The sequence below is a fragment of the Eubalaena glacialis genome, chromosome 1 (genome assembly GCF_028564815.1).
Source record: "Eubalaena glacialis isolate mEubGla1 chromosome 1, mEubGla1.1.hap2.+ XY, whole genome shotgun sequence".
NCBI classification, from domain to species: Eukaryota; Metazoa; Chordata; class Mammalia; order Artiodactyla; family Balaenidae; genus Eubalaena; species Eubalaena glacialis.
This window is the reverse complement of record NC_083716.1, coordinates 185,949,692-185,963,859: the sequence shown is the minus strand read 5'-3', so window position 1 is coordinate 185,963,859 and position 14,168 is coordinate 185,949,692.

The following is a 14,168-nucleotide window of genomic DNA, read 5'->3' as shown; positions in this document are numbered from 1 at the left end:
GAGTCTTAGAAGACAGAGGCTAAGCACACTTTCCCTTGTGCTTCTCCTTCCCTTGTCAATAGCCCCCATCCTACCTTCCCACAGACTTGGCACAGAAACTCAGGGCTCTCTCTAAGTCCTATTTTGTCAGAAATTGTTAGGTTCTCATCACAGTAGGTAGTAGTTAAATTTCTTTTGTTCCTACCAAGAAGTCCTTTTTTTTTTTTAATTTTTATCTTTGGCTATGTTGGGTCTTAGTTGCGGCACACGGGCTCTTCACCGCAGCGCACCGGCTTCTCTCTAGTTGTGGCGTCTTGGTTTTCTCTTCTCTAGTTGTGGTGCGCAGGCTTCAGGGAACGTGGGCTCTGTAGTTTGCAGCAAGCAGGCTCTCTAGTTGAGGTGTGCGAGCTCAGTAGTTGTGCCGTGCGGGCTTAGTTACCCTGGGGCATGTGGGATCTTAGTTCCCTGACCAGGGATCGAACCCACGTCCCCTGCATTGGAAGGCGGATTCTTTGCCACTGGACCACCAGGGAAGCCCCTCAAGAAGTCCATTTTTAAGACTGAAAAGGTGAATGTGTATTTGGGGCTGGGGAATGCATAATAGAACAAAGTTAGCTGTATTTAAAATAACACAATTAATCATATTATGCTATACATAGTAGCAGCTCCAGAATGGCTACCAGGAATTTAGAGTTGCCAGAATTTGGAAGTTGGCATGCCTTATACCTTGTCCAATGAAGTTAAGTACATTTGAGTGACAGTTCAACATACAAGCAAAATATGTGTGTGAAAAAGAATGTATCTTTATTATTAATATTTTCATTTTACTAGCTACAGTGTCCACCCTCATCTCTAGATTTCCCATTAGACACATGTATCCACAAAGTTGTTCCACCTTCTGCATAAAATCTACCCAAAAGTATTCTCATAAGCATAAACTCTTATGTGAAAGTTAAAATAAGCACAAGAAATACCCAGTTTTTGCCAGGACTAAGAGGAAGAGAATTACAGTGATATGAAGAAGTCAAAAAAGTATCTTAAAAACAATAGGTGGAAAAACTGGAAAAGAAGTGAACAATAAGCATAAAAGCTAGTTTGTAACCATGATTAAATAAAATGTAATGGTTAGTAAATCATACTCCCTTATTAAATAGCCTTGCACTGCACCAAACTGTAACTTAGCTACCTTTGGAATTTTAAATTCCACTTCAAGAGTCTATTCTTGAAAAGATTTAATTATAAATATGTTTATAAGAATAAAAAATTGCAAACAATCCAAAGGTTTGAATAAGTTTATTCTGTAAAGTTAGAGTATTATGTTGTTGTTATAGAAGTATGTTTTTTGAAATTGGTAAAAGTCTATTTATTGAAAAGAAAGATAGTTATGATATATTGGTGAAAACATGCAGGTTCCAAAACTATAGAAATATTATTCCATTTTAAAAATAAAAATAACTTTTTAGAACTTGAATAAGTTATCTTTGAGGTGTGGAATTAATAAGTCATCATAATTTTCTTATGTTTGTTACTTTTATTTTCTGATTTTTTTTTTTTGTTGTTAAAATGGGTATTTTTAAAGAGCTTCTAAATATTCAATTCCTAGCAAGTATTAGTAAGTATATTCTGAAATATCTGTTGCAACAAAGGTGAAGTAGGAAAGAAAAAATATGAAAATCTGGGGGGATAGAATTTTAAAACTCAATATACCATTTTTATTTTCAAAATGCTACAAAAAGTAAATCTCATTGAAGTCTTAATATGTTAGATATGTAGAAGATAACATCATGGGATTAAATACCTTGAGAAAACAATGTGCATTGAAATCTGCTTACATCCCTCTCTTCAGGTCTATTTCAAACAAATTATTTTGTATAGGACAAAGATCCATTTTAAGAATGGGTAAGCAAAGAAAATACTCTGAAGATTTCAATGGTAACTCTGTTGCTGCAGGTTGATGCTAATGAAGCCATGCCTGTATTGGAAGGGTCAAGTACCTCAATCCCAGGATGATGCGTTCCTCCAAATCCCTGAAGATAAGTAATATTGCCGGTGTCTATCCTTAGTCAAAATAAAGTCTGGGAGGGAACATGAAAGAGTCAGCAGCAATCTTTGACTTTCCTGTCTTTCTAATCTGTTTTATTCTTGTATCTAGAGCACTCTCAGAATAGGACTATTTGCTCTACCCACTTGTCTACACAGTTGAATCTTCAGGGAAGTCCTGTAGTGATGACAAGACCAGGCTTTCCTAGAGTATTCTTTTAGAACTGGGGACATATTTTCCCACCAAAATGATTAAAATGCAATTGGTCTTCTTCAGCTACATTGTGGATTAAGCAAGTTACTCTGTTGGATGACCTAGAAACTTAGTATTAATATTATTGTATGTTGCAATTTCTGAACAACTGACCTACCAATAGATTTTTAGAACATATCTCATTCATTAGTTGGAAACTGAGTGATGATTGTGGTCCACTGTCCCTTTTTGCTTTATTCTTTAAAATTCTGTTTAAATATAAGAATAAAGTATAGTTATTGTTTTTAAAAAGTACCCTAGGAAATAGAGAAAAATATTAAAAATTAAAAACTGCCCATAATTTGGCAATGCAGAAAATATACAGTTTATATTTGATGCACTCCCATTGTATTTTACCTAACAATATTATACAATTATTCAACTTTATTTTCTGCTTTTTACAGTCATTGTAACATAAAAATTTCCCTTTATTAATTTTTTCCCAGTGCAAGTCAATAGCTGTGTAATATTCAATGATAAGTAGATTCCATAATTTAACTATTATTACTATTAGGCAAAACATTTTACTTCATTCCTTCTTTTTCTTCCTTCCTTCCTTCCTTCCTTCCTTCCTTCCTTCCTTCCTTCCTCCCTCCCTCCCTCCCTCCCTCCCTCCCTCCCTTCCTTCCTTTCTTTCTTTCTTTCTTTCTTTCTTACGCTTTGATAAGTAATGCTGCAGTCAACATTCTTGTATTTAACTGTGATTGCGTCTATCCTTGAGATTGATTCCTTAAAGTGGAAGTATTGGATTGGAATGTATCCATATTTTAGGACTTTTGATAGCTATGATTAAATTGCTTTCCAGAAGCAAATTTATGCTTCCCATCAAAAGCTAGAGTGCCCATTTCACGGCACTCCTTCCAGCACGAAGTGTTATTTATTAAAAGTCTTTGCAAATGTTTCAAAAAAGCATTTTATTTTACATTTCTTTAACTGCCAGTGAGGCTGAAAATAATTTAATAATTTGGTATTATTTATTGTGTTTCCTCTTGATGATTTGCCTGTTATTATTTTTGTGTACTTTTCCTCTGGAGTCTTAGCCTTTTTTCTTATTTGTTTGTAGAAGTTTTTTAATAATCCTTTATCATACTTGGAGCAGTATTGTTCCTAGTTTGTCATTTTTTAAAATCTTTATGAATTTTGGTGACGTTAGTATGTTTATTTTTATGGTGAAATCTATTAACCAATCTTCTTTTTGATTTCTTACATTGCCTTAAAGCTTAAAAAAATCCTGCTCCTTCAGCTTAAATTTTGTTCCTCTTGTACAGTTTTAATTTTTCACTTTTAAATCCAAAAGAATTGGCACATTATATGAGATAATGATCTAATATGATAGATTTTTCCAAACATCAAATGTTGTCAACATTACTTATTGGCTAATCTATCTCTCCCATTGATTTCTCATACTCCCTTGAAAATAAGTTCTTAAGTTTCCTGGGCCTGCTTCTGGGCTTGTTGTTCTGTCTGCTGATTGGTGTATCTGTTCTTTTGCCAGTACCACACTGCGTTTAGGACTGCTTTCAAAACAAAACAAAAATCAAAAGTTCTTTTTAGTAGCATCACATAGAAGCAGCTCTTTTGTACTGAAAGAATTTTTGTCGTGGCATAAGTAAATGAAGAAAAAAATCCCTGGATGAGTATAGGTGTCAGCAGATTTAAAGGAATGAAGAGAAAAGGTTATATGCTTAAAGATGATTAAGACAAAAGAAGAAGGGAAGTGAAGAAGCAGTAGCTGTAGATTGTATTACTTGAATGGGCACAGTATACAGCATGGAGAGAGAGAACAAGATGGTATGCAGAATGCAGAGAAGAAAAAGTATAAGAGAGAAGTACAAAACAGCCAGAAAATAGTGAAAATGGAAGGGTAGGAGAAAATGGAGAAACAACATGAAGTTTTGCAAGAAGAAGAGAATAATTATTGTGGTATTACAGTATAAATATACAAAGTATATTTATAGTAGAATATTTCCATATAAAGTGTAAAGCACACACATAACAAGGCCCAACCCATGGGGTAAATAAAGATGTACAAGAACAACATGTTGTATCAACATTAATGACAGATGAAATAGACTGAAACAAGAACCCAGGTCCCCAGACTAGCAAACCACAACCAATTCTTTCTTGTGGTCAGATTGATGGTAAAAAGAATTTGCAAGTGTAGAGCTTACCCGGAAATTATTAATATACAGTTGACCCTTGAGCAACATGCATGTTAGGGGCACCAACACTCTGCTGCAGTTGAAAATCCGCATATAATTTTACAGTCAGCCCTCCATATGTACAGTTCCACATCTGTGGATTCAACCAAGTGCTGACTTTGTAATACTGTAGTACATATTTATTGAAAAAAATCCACATGTAAGTGGACTCATGTAGTTCAAACCCATGTTGTTTATGGGTTAACTGTATAATTTTTCAATTTGTAAGTTTGCTTTGGAGTTATACAAGCTTTGGCTCTACAGTCCAGAGCCAGTGGTTAACAGTCTTGTTTTTGGTGTTGGGTTGACATGAGTTAAGCCATATTAACCTCATAATTTTGGATAAGTTATTTAATGTATCTAGGTCAATTTTCCTAGGAAAATGAGATTAATAATAGGAAATACCTGAAAGTGTTTCTCTGGTAATTATATGAAATCATAAACTCTTTAATAAGAGGTTAGCTGGCACATGAGCAGTGCCCTATGTTGAAATTTTTTTCTGTGAGCTTCCTAGACTGCAAATTCCTTGAGGGCAAAGATCCCATGAGTCTCCTTCCCATTGTTTTGCTGGTGCCTAAATCAATGCCTGAAACATCAGAAGTGTTTTGTTGAAAAAATAAATGAATATTTGCATGGAATCTAATATGCCATCAAATTTTTGTTGTGTTTTGTTTTTAACCCATTTGACCATTTTACAGGGCTTTTCTATAAGGGATACAAGTGTGATGATAGGGGAGAGAGAGAGGACAAGACCACAGGTTTGCTTTCTGAGGGTCTACTCTCTGAATGTAAAAATGCCATCTTTTCTTGTCAAGAGACTCCTCTCAATGCAGCTTCATCTAAAAGGAGCCATAGTTTAAGTCAGCATCAACTAACACATTAGATTAAGAACCCCCTGATGGGAAATGGTTAATAACGAGGTAAGGGCAGGAGTGGATGGCACTGAGGCAAGGGGCCCATGGCAGGTGGTGTGCAGAGGAGACCAGGAAGGAGCAGAGACTGTGAGGGTACAAAAACCTCTACCTTGCAATTCCCCATGAGCTGGTCTGCCTGTTTTATTCTGCAAAATTTTCAAATCCAAATATACTTAGGAGATGGAATTCTGTGGAGGGATTCTAAATAAAATACACCCTATTCATGATTATTCTGGAGCATACATTCTGAACCAAAAAGCTTCCTTCCAATTCCTTAATCTCAAAGTTCTGTTTTTAAAGAAATGAGTTTGAATTCATACTTCAGTTTGATTAAAATGTGCCTTTGCTTCAGCCATGTTACTTATCCAGGCCTCCTGACAGCCATGAAGGAGAAAATTAAGGAAACTGTCCAAATACATAACTCATATGTCCTCAAACCTAACCAGTCTGTGGATGCTAATGGTGAGAGGGGATATCACATTGCAGTAATAACTCAAATTTCCTGAGTTGAGTAATAACTCAAGTTAACCATATTATTTGTTCTACCACCTGTTTGACCTGGACTGTTTGGCCCATTCAGTCAAATCTACCTGTGACCTATGGGTGGCTGATGATACAGCCAAATCACCGTCCTGTCTTGTCCAGGTATCTACAAACCAAAGTAGACAAAAGTGATTTTAAAAGTAGGAAGAAGAATCTCCTGAACAACCAATGTCAAAGAAGAAATCAAGAGGGAAATTTTTAAATGCCCTAAAAAAAAAAAGTGGAAACACAACATACCAAAATCTATAGGATACTGCAAAAATCACTTTAAGAAAACTATAGCGCAATATCCCTGATGAATATAAATGCAAGAGGAGAGGGTTCAAGATGGCAGCATAGGAAGATCCTGAACTCACCTCCTCCCAATGGACACAACAAATCTACAACTACATATGGAATAATTCCCTCAGAAAGTTACCTGAAAACTGAATGGACAGAGCCTCCACAACACAGGATAAAAGGACAGCATTGAGACAGGTAGGAGGACTGAGATAAGGTCTCACCAAGGGGAAAAAACCACACCTCAGCCACAGCAATCCACAATCAGGAGGGATCACAACATTATGGATCTTTTCCATTAGGAGTGAGGGATTCGAGTTCCACACCAGGCATCTCAACCCTTAAATCCTGCACCGGAGAAATGAGCCCCCAAAACATGTTTGGCTTTGAAAACCAACAGGGAATATGTCCAAGAAAACTATAGACTGCAGAGAATGGAAAACTCACTCTTAAGGGGCCTACCTGCAGACTCACTCAACTTGAAAACCACTACCACCAAAAAAAAAAAAAAAAACCCACCAGATTGAAAAGTGCACAGATCATAGGTGAAGGGGACCCACTTACTAATCTTGAAGCATCTGCCAGAGAGGCAGGAACCAGTTGGAATTCTCCCTGCAGACATTTTTGCAACCTCAGGTTACCTTGCTAATGCAGCACTGGCAGGCAACATTTTGAAATTCTCCCTCTAACCTGTTAGTGCCAGTAGGCATACCCCACTGAGAGCATCACCCACCTCTGCACCTCAGCTAGTCCTCTCAGCCAGCCAACCAGTAGCCCCACCTACCATCAAGTGCAGCAGCCATGGCTGGGCCCTGCAGCTTGTCTGGGAGCCAGCACCACTCACCAGTGCATCACAGCAGCAGCTGTGGCTCCACCACAACAAGAAGGCACACAGAGCCCTCAGAGGGGACACCCCTTGAGCACCAGGCTCTGGTGTACAGGCAGGATTGCACCTCTGAGCCCCACAAGACATCTCCTAAATAAAGCCACTCCTTCAAGACTGGAAGAGATTGCTGATTTACTTAATACACAGAAACAAACACAGAGAATTACACAAAATGAGAAGACAGAGGAATATGTTACAATAGAAAGAATAAGACAAAACCTCAGAAAAAAAGACCTAAGCAAAATGAAGATAAGCAATTTACCTGATAAAGGGTTCAAAGTAATGGTCATAAAGATACTCACTAGACTCAGGGGAAAAGTGGATTAGCACAGTGAGAACTACAACAAAGATATAGAAAATATAAGAAAATACCAAACGGAAGTTATAACTGAACTGAATTAACAGACTGGTTCAACAGCAGACTGGATGAGGTAGAAGAACAAATCAGCAAGCTGGGAGACAAAGCAATGGAACTCAACCAGATAGAGCAGCAAAATGAAAAAAGAATTTTAAAAAGTGAAGATAACTTAAGGCACCTTTGGAACAACATCAAGAGGAATAACATTCACATTATAGGGGTTCTAGAAGAAGAGAGAAATGATCAGAAGACTCAGTTGAGGAATTAGTGGCCAAAAACTTTCATAATCCGGGAAAGGAAACAGACATTCAGGTCCAGGAATCCAAGAAAGTTCCAAATTAGATGAACCCAAAGAGAAACACACCAAGACACATTATAATTAAAATGGTAAAAGTTAAGGATAAAGGGAGAATCCTAAAAGCAGCAAGAGAAAAACAACTTATATACAAGGGAAATCTCATAAGGCTATCAGCAGATTTTTCATTAGAAACTTTACAGGCCACAAGGGAGTGACATGACATATTCAAGGTGCTGAAAGAAAAAACAGTCCAACCAAGAATTCTCTACCCAGCAAGACTATCATTCAGAATTGAAGGAGAGATAGTTTACCAGATAAGCAAAAGCTAAAGAAGTTCATTACCACTAAACGGGCCTTATAAGAAATGTTGAAGGAACTTCTTTAAGCTAAAAAATAAATGGCACTAATTAATAATTAGAAAACATACAAAAGTAAAAATCTCACTGGAAAAGATAAATATATAATAAAGATAATGGATCAATCACTCTTAAGGCAAGCATGAGGCTTAAAAGACAAAATAGTAAAATTAACCAGAATTATAATAATTAGTTAAGGAATGCATGAAATAAAAATGTAAAATGTGTCATCAAAAGTATAAAATGTGTGTGGGGGGGTAGTAAAAAGGTAACGCTTTGGGAAATGTTCAAATTTAAGTTGCTACCAACTTAAAACAGGCTACAATTTACATAGGGTGTTGTATATAAACTTCATAGTAACCACAGGGGAAAAAACCTATAGTAAATACACAACAGAAAATGAGAAAGAAATCTAAACATAACACTGAAGAAAACCACCAAAACACAAGGGAAGAGATAAAGAGAAGAGAGAAACAGAAAGGAACCATGAGAATAGTGAGAAAATAATTAACAAAATGGCAATAAGTACATACCTGTCAATAATTAAGTGTAAATGGACTAAATTCACCAATCAAAAGATAGAGCATGGTTGAATAGATTAAAAAAACAAGATCTATCTATATGCTGCCTACCAGAGATTCACTTCAGAAGAAAGGACACACACACTGAAAGTGAAGGAATAGAAAAGAGATTCCATGCAAATGGAAATAAGAAGAAAGCTTGAGTTACCCATACTCAGACAAAATAGACTTCAAAACAAAGATTGTAATAAAAGACAAAGAAGGGCATTACATAATGATAAAGGGGTCAATGTAGCAGAAGATATAACATTTATAAATGTATATGCACTCAACAGGGGAACACCAAGATATATAAAGCAAATATTAATGGACTTAAAGGGAGAAATTGAAAGCAATACAATAATGGTAGGGAGCTTTAACACCTCACTTACATCAATAGATAGATCCTTCAGACAGAAAATCAATAAGAAAACATTGGACTTAAATTACACATTAGACCAGATAGACTTAGTAAATATATACAGGTCATTCCATCCAAAGACAGAATACATATTCTTCTCAAGTGTACGTAGAATGTTCTATAGGATAGATCATGTATTAGGTCACAAAATAAGTCTCAATAAATTCAAAAAGATTGAAATCATATCAAGCATATTCTGCAACCACAATGATATAAAACTAGAAATCAATCATGAGAAAAAAAAAACCAGGAAAAAACACAAAACAGGAGGTTAATCAACACGCTACTGAACAACCAATGGGTCATTAAAGAAATTAAAGGAGAAATAAAAAAATACCTAGAGACAAATGAAAACAAATTCAGTATACCAAAATCTATGGGATGCAGTGAAAGTGTATCTAAGAGGGAAGTTCAAAACAATACAGGTTGACCTCAAGAAACAAGAAAAATCCCAAATAAACAATTTAACTTTACACCTAAAAGAACTAGAAGAAGAACAAACAAAGCCCAAAATTATTGGAAGAAAGGGATAATAAAGATCAGAGCAGAAATAGAGAGTGAAAAAAATTAGAAAAGATCAATGAAACTGAGAGCTGCTTTCTTTGAAAAGATAAACAGAATTGACAAACCTCTTGTGAGCCAAACCAAGAAAAAAAAAGAGAGGACCCAAATAAATAAAATCAGAAATGAAAGAGGAGAAGTTACAATTGATACCACAGCAATACAAAGAATCACAAGAGACTACTATGAAAAATTATATGCCAACAAATTGGGCAATCTAAAATAAATGGATAAATTCCTAGAAATATACATTTTTCCAAAACTGAATCATAAGCAAATAGAAAATCTGAGCAGGCCAATTACTAATGTTGAAATTGAATCAGTAATCAAAAATGTCCCAACAAGCAGAATTCCAGGACCAGACAGCTTCACAGGAGAATTCTACCAAAGATGTAAAGAAGAGTTAATACCTCTCCTTCTCAAACTATACCAGAAAATTGAAAAGGAGGGAAAGCTTCCAAACACATTTTACAAAGGCAGCATTACCCAGATATCAAGACAAGGACACCACAAAGAAAATTACAGACCAGTATCCTTGATGAACTTAAATGCATAAATCCTCAACAAAACATTAGCAAACCAAAGCCAACAATACATTAAAAGGATTATACACCACCCTCTAGTGGAATTTAAATTCCAAGGAGGCAAGGATGTTTCAAGATCTGCAACTCAATCAATGTGATACATAACATTAACAAAATGAAGGATAAAATTTATATGATCATCTCAATAGATGCATAAAATTCAATATCCATTTATGATAAAAACTCTCAACAAGGTGGTTATAGAGGGACCATACCTCAATATAATAAAAGCCATATATGACAAACTCAGAGATAACAGCATACTCAACAGTGAAAAGCTCAAAGTGAAAGGAAGAAGTAAAACTGTTACTATTTGCAGATATTTGCAGATTAAAAAATGGGTAGAAAAATAAAATAAAGTAAAATAAAAAATGGGTAGAGCATATGAATAGACATTTTTTCAAAGAAGACATACAGATGACCAACATCACTAATTATTAGGGAAATGTAAATCAAAACCACAGTGAGATACCACCTCACACCTGTTAAAATAGCTATTATCAAAAAGACAAGAAATAACAGATGTTGGAGAGGATGTGAGGAAAAGGGAACCCTCATACACTGTTTTCTACTATGGAGGATGGTATGGAGAGCCCTCAAAAATTAAGAATAGAACTACCGTATAGTCCAACTATTCCACTGCTGGATATTTATCTGAGGAACACGAAAACACTAATTTGAAAAGATATATGCACCCCTATGTTCATTGCAGCATTGTTTATAATAGCCAAGATATAGAAACAACCTAAGTGTTCATCAGTGGTTGAATGAATAAAGAAGATGTGTGTATATATACATACACACACACAATGGAATACTATTTAGCCATAAAAAATAATGAAATCCTGCCATTTGTGACAACATTTGAAGGTATTATGCTATGTGAAATAAGTCAGATGGAGAAACACAAATACCGTATCATTTCACTAATATGTGGGATCTAAAAAAAACAAAACAAATGAACAAACAAAATAAAACAAAAACAAACTCACAGGTACAGAGATCAGATTCGTACTTATCAGAGGGGAAGGGTGTTGGGGAGTGGGCAAAGTAGGTGAAGGGGGTCACACTTGTATGGTGAAGGATGGTAACTACACTTGTGGTCGTGATCACTTTGCAGTGTATACAGATGCTGGATTATAATGCTGTACACCTGAAATTTATATAATAATAAAAATATGCATATAAATGCAAAAATTCTAAATAAAATATTAGCAAACTGAATTCAAGAGCACATTAAAAGGATCATACATAATGATCAAGCAGGATTTATCTCTGGAATGCAAGAAATTTCAACCTATACAAATCAATAAATGTGATACACCACATTAATAGAATGAAAGATAAAAATCAAGTGATTATCTCAGATGCAGAAAAAGCATTTGACAAAATACAACATCCTTTCATGATAAAAACTGTCAACAAATTGAATATAGAAGGACTATACCTCAACATAAAGGCCATATATGACAGGCCCACATAACATAACATAATAGTGGTGAAATGTTGAAAGCTTTTCCTTTAAGTTCAGGAACAAGGCAAGGGTGCCCACTCTCACCAGTTTTATTCAACATAGTACTGGAAGTCTAACCAGAGCAATCAGGCAAGAAAATGAAAGAAAAAATATTTAAATTGGGAAGGAAGAAGTAAAATTGTCTTTGTTGCAGATGATATTATCTTATATACAGAAAGCCCTAATGACTCCACCAGAAAAACTATGAGAACTAATCAACAAATTTAGTAAATTTGCATGATATTAAATCAACATACAGAAATCAGTTGCATTTCTATACATGAACAACAACTTTGTTGTTCTGAAAAAGAAAATTCCATTTACAATAGCATCAAAAATAATAAAACACTTAGGAGTAAACTTAACCAAGGAGGTGAAATATTTGTACACTGAAAACTACAAGATTTGATGAAAGAAATTGAAGGAGACACAAGAAAATGGAAAGATATGTGTTCATGGATCGGAAGAATTAATATTGTTAAAATGTCCGCACTGCCCAAAGCCATCTGTAGATTCAATGCAATCCCTATCAAAATTTTAATGGCATATTTCACAGAACTAGAATAAACAACCCTAAAATTTGTATAACTCCAAAAGTCCCTTAATAACTAAAGCAATCCTGAGAAAGAAGAACAAATCCAGAGGCATCACATTTCCTGATTTCAAACTATACTACAAAGCTATAGTAATCAAAACAATAGACCAATGGAACAGAATTGACAGCCCAGAAATAAACTGCCCCATATTTGACAAGAAAGCCAAGGAAGCTAAGAAGATTCAATGGGAAAAGGATAGTCTCTTTAATAGTTGATGTTGGGATAACTACATGCATAAAAATGAAATTGTACTCCTATCTTACACCCTTCACAAAAAATGACTCATAATGGACTAAAGACTTAAACATAAGATCTGAAACCATAAAAATCCCAAGAAAACATAGGGGAAAAGCTCCTTGACATTGGTATTGGCAACAAATTTTAGATATGGCACCAAAAAGCAATAATTTATAAGTGGGGTGACATCAAACTGAAAAGCTTCTGCACAGTGAAAGAAACAATAAACAAAATGAAAAGGCAACCTATGGAATGGGAGAAGTTATTTGCAAAGCATATGTCTGATAAGTGGTTAATATACAAAGTATATAAAGAACTTATACAACTCAATAGCAAAAAAAAAAAAAAAAACCAAAAAAAACTGATCCCATTAAAAAATAGAGGAACTGAATAGACATTTTTCCAAAGATGACATACAGATGGCCAACAGATACATGAAAGGATGTTCAGCATCACTAATCATTAGAGAAATGCAAATCAAAACTACAATGAGATATCACCTCACACCTGTTAGAATGGCTATCATCAAAAAGCCGAGATGACAAATGTTGGCATGGATCTGGAGAAGAGGGAACCCTTGCGCACTGTTGGTAGAAATGGAAGTAATGCAGCCAATGGAAAACAGTATGGAGGGTCCTCAAAAAATTAAAAATAGAACTACCATATGATTCAGCAATCCCACTTCTGGGTGTATATATAAAGGAAACGAAACCAAGATCTCAAAGATATCTTCACTCACATGTTTACTAAAGTATTATGCACAATAGCCAATATCAGGAAGAACCTAAGTGTCTGTCAATGGATGAATGGATAAAGGAGATGTGATATATATATGGAATATTATTCTGCCATGAGAAAGAAGGAAATCCTGTCATTTGCAACAACCTGGTCGGACCTCAAGGATGTTACGTTAAGTGAAATAAGTGAGACAGAGTAAGACAAATACTGTATGATATCACTTATATGTGGAATCTAAAAAAAAAGCCAAACTCATAGAAACAGAGAATAGAATGGTAGTTACCAGGGGCTGAGAGATTGGGACAATGGATAGATGTTGGTTAAATTGTACAAACTTCCAGTTAGAAGATGAATTCTGGGTGTCTAATAATATATATATGTATATATATTAAATCAACACATTGTATACCTTAAACTTACACAAGGGTATATGTCAAGTATATCTCAGTAAGCCTGGAAAAAATAAATAGTTGGAATACTAATGTTTCTAAGCCTAAAATTTGTGATACCTCAAAGTATCTTTAAACATCTCCACAGGAATATAAATATTTTCCCAAAACATCTTTTAAAACGTAATTAATATTACAACACAATTTTCTCCATGATATGCCATTGGCAAGAAGAAGGAAGTGATGTGTTAGTAATTTCACAGATTAGACCAGAGTGTGGTAGTTTAAAAGTTGGAAATCATTACATCAAAATATGTTCTGAAAAACTAGTGGAGAGGCCAAAGTTAGCGGATTCAGATATTCAGGGAGTCAGCCCGTGTTTAAACATGGTCATATATGCCTCTACTTTTTATCTGTATTAAATTTATCTATCTATCTAACATAATCCAATGAAATGGCAAG